This window comes from Mus caroli, unplaced genomic scaffold (genome assembly GCF_978045245.1).
Source record: "Mus caroli unplaced genomic scaffold, Mus_caroli_1 scaffold_16, whole genome shotgun sequence".
Classification (NCBI taxonomy): domain Eukaryota; kingdom Metazoa; phylum Chordata; class Mammalia; order Rodentia; family Muridae; genus Mus; species Mus caroli.
In genome coordinates, this window is record NW_028227271.1 from 22,327,666 (window position 1) to 22,331,574 (window position 3,909).

Sequence of the window (3,909 nt, forward strand, 5' to 3'; positions counted from 1 at the left end):
AAAATGAATGTGTCAGATATGGTGGCACACTACTTTGATTCAAGTATGTAGGAGGCAGAGTTGGGTAGAGCTCTGGTACAAGGCCAGCCTGGTCTACATATAGAGGAACAGGCCAGCCAGTGTAGTGACATTTGTGAGAAATCTGTAATTTTGGCTTCTTTCTCTTTTTCTTCTCTCTCTCTCTCTCTCTCTCTCTCTCTCTCTCCTTTTCTTTTCTTTTCTTTTTCTTTTTTTAAACAACACATATATTGTAAGAATGTGTGCTTTCATTTTAATTCCAGGTGTAGTGGTGTGGCGCTGCTTCGGGCTGTCTACAGCAGTTGACTGTGATTTGCCTGTGCTCTAGCAGAGGCGTGGTTTTGTCAGCTGCAGACAGTTTCTGAGATTGCGTGATTTTGTAACTCTGGGGACTTTTCAGAGGAGAATATAAATGCTAGGATCCTGGAAGGTGTGGTGGGAGGCTGTTGGTTGTACAGGAGGGGTTGGATGCAGTTTGTTAGTATTTGTGCTCAAAGAAACTAAAGAAATTAGATTCATTCTCTCTCTCCCTCCTTCCCTCTCCCTCCTCCCCTTCCTCTCTCATCTATCCTTCTCTCCTATCCAGTGTTAGGGGGTAAAACCAGGGGGAATAAAGAGAGGAAAAAAGAAGAACCCACAAAGTAGTAAAGACCAGATACAAGGCAAGATTAGATAGTGAGACCCTGCCTCAGAAATGTGTATACACAACACACACACTCACAGATAGCTGTCATCACCAAAAAAGCCCCTCCCCCCATGGGTGCTGAGTTCCATACAGCTGTATAGGTGCCCCTTGACCACAGACACTCTATGCTAGCAATCCTCAGGAGATATTAGTAAGAATGATTTATTAGAGAATGAGCTTCAGGGCTTGAGGTCACAGACCCAGAGAGGTGGGCAGGATCAAGAAGGTTGTGGGTGAAGAAATGCTTTGCTCTCATGGGAATCACTTTCCTTTTTGGACCTCAGCTGTTTGTAAACAATGTCACTGTGAAGGTCCTGTCCCATGTGTAGCTAGGGCAGAGTGACAGCTGGGAGGGGCACAGGTGTGGGGTATAATATCCCTCCTCAACCCTCCCAAACGGGAACACCAAGACCTCGGATCTTGCTGAGGTGGCCCTATGCCTTTAATCCCAGCACTCAGGAGGCCAAAGCAAGTAGATCTCTGGGAGTTAAGGCCAACCTGATCTACATAGTTCCAGGACAGCCAGAGCCCTGTCTCAAAACAAAAGCAAGCAAAGACCAGATCTTATTTATTCTTTTATATTTCATTATTGGGGGAAGAGTAAGTGCGGTGTGAGGTCAGAGGATAACTTTCAGGAGTCGCTCTTGTCTCCCACCATGCGGGTTACGGGGGAATGGAACTCAGGCTATCAGGTTTAGCTCAAAGCACTTTTAACTGCTGAGTCATATTGTCGGCCCTTCATTTTTTACTTATTTATTTTTAGACCAAGAACCTAACCTCTGAGAAGGTGCTGCCCTCAGCTGAGTCTTCCACTTCAATTAATCTAATCTAGATTATCCTCACATGTATGCCCTGGTGCCAACCTAGTCTAGGTGCCTGCACACGGGTGTGCCAGGAGCTTTGCCTCCTGGGTGATTGTAGATCTGGTTAAGTTGGCAATAGGTCTCGATCATCAGAGTATATGAACTAGGGTTGGGGAGCCATTCATGCATGTGTGGGACAGGGTCAGGCAGCAGCCTCCTCTTGTGTAGGCATCAGTCTTCTCTCCACTCCTGCCAGGGAGGCTCAGCAGTCCATGGGGAGACATCAGATCTGGTTTTGGCTACTTTGACTGACTTCTGGTAGCCAAAGGGAGTTGGAGGGTGGAGTCTGCTGTCAGCAAGGCAGGGCCAGGCACCCTGGCACCCTGGGTAAGGAGGTAAATGGTTAAAGCTGTGAGGGCTCAGAAGCCAGAAACGAGACCTGAGATTATCTTGATAATCACAGGACCTGAGCTGCTGTTCACCCCAAGTTTGAATCTCTGCTCTGAGAGTGTGTGGCTGATACCTTAAGCTGTTCTGAGCCTCACCTACTTCTGTTATGTTCCTTTCAGCATGGGTGTGTGTGTGTGTGTGTGTGTGTGTGATCCTGATTTCTTTTTCTCTTCTTCTCCTTTCTCCTTCCTTCCCTTCTCCTCTTCCTCCTCCTTCTTCCTTTTCTTTTGAGACAGGGTCTCTACATAGTCTTGGCTGTCCCGGAGTTCACTATGTAGACCTAGACCAGGCTGGCCTCAAACTTAAGAGATTGCCCTGTCTCTGCCTCCCAAGCACTGAGACTAAAGATGTGTATCACCATGCAATGCTCCGTATTTCTTCCTCTTTAAACAAGGATGTCCATTCTAGAGTGTTCTGAGGTAGTGTAACAAAACAGTGAGGTACTTCACGTGCTGAGAGGCAGCACAGCTGGAAGCAGCAGACCAAGGTCTAAAGACCTTTACCCCCACCAGCCAGGACCCCTGAAAGTCAGCCTGGAGTACACACAACCAGTGGAAGGCAAGCAGAGGCTTATAGAGTGCCCCAGGGCCTGCTGCTGCCTGGATCACCATTTTAAAGAAAGGCTTCTGGCTAAATGTGGTCAAAGAGGTAGACCAGTGGTTAAGAGCCTGAGCTATAAAGTATAAAGAGACAATCCATGATTGTCTTTTAAGTCAACACTTCAGCTGGGCAGTGGTGGCACACACCTTTAGTCCCAGCACTTGGGAGGCAAATGGATCGCCAAGTTCCAGCCATCATCTTGGTTTACAAAGCAAGTTCCAGGACAGCCAGGGCTACACAAAGAAACTCTGACTTGAAAAACAAACAAACACACAAACAAAGAGTTCTTAGTGCTCTTGCAGAGGGCCTGAGCTCTGTTTCTACCACTCAGCTTAGCCAGCTCACAACCACCTGTAACTGCAGTTACAAAGGATCCAATGCCTCTTCAGGTCTCCACAGGCCTCTGCACTTATGCATATATCCACATACAGACATCTATATACAGTTAAAAGTTATGTATTGATTAAAAAATGCAACACCTTGCAGGGCCGTGGTGGCGCACGCCTTTGATCCCAGCACTTGGGAGGCAGAGGCAGGAGGATTTCTGAGTTCAAGGCCAACCTGGTCTACAGAGTGAGTTCCAGGACAGCCAGAGCTACACAGAGAAACCCTGTCTCAGAAAAAAAAAATAAATAAAAATAAAGCAACACCTGTTATTCCCAGTACACAGGAGGATTGTGATTTTCTCAGTGTTTAATTTGCAGATCAGATTTTTTGGCTGTTCTAGAACTCATTCTGTAGGCTAGGCTGGCCTCTAGGCCTCCAATTCAGAGGTCAGCCTCCACAGTGCTGGGATTAATGTCATGTGCCACCACTGCCTACCTGGCACCTGGCTTAAATTTGTGCTATTAATCCATTTATTTATTTATTTTGGTTTTTCAAGACAGGATTTCTCTGTATAGCCCTGGCTGTCCTGGAACTCACTTTGTAGACCAGGCTAACCTCGAACACAGAAATCCACCTGCCTCTGCCTCTGCCTCCCAAGTGCTGGGATTAAAGGCGTGCGCCACCACCGCCAGGCTTTTCCATTTTTTTTTTTTTTTTAAACCACAGTTGCCATCAAGTGTTTGTGTTTCTGGTCTTTTTTTCTGGTTGTATCAGTCTGTTCAAACTACCTTTGCTCTGATATGTGCTCTCCCTTCTCAAGAACAACGGGGTAGGAATTACTCTGATTTGACAGGTGAAGACACTGAGGCACAGAGGAGTTAGGAGACTCAGCCAAGGGTATCTAGCTGTTGTGGACAGAGGTGTTGCCTGGGATTCCAAAGAGAGGAGGTTCTCTGGCTAGGTTCTCATGCAGACATATAGAGAGAGGAAATAAAGGAGGGAATAACAGAAAAGACCACTGCCAAA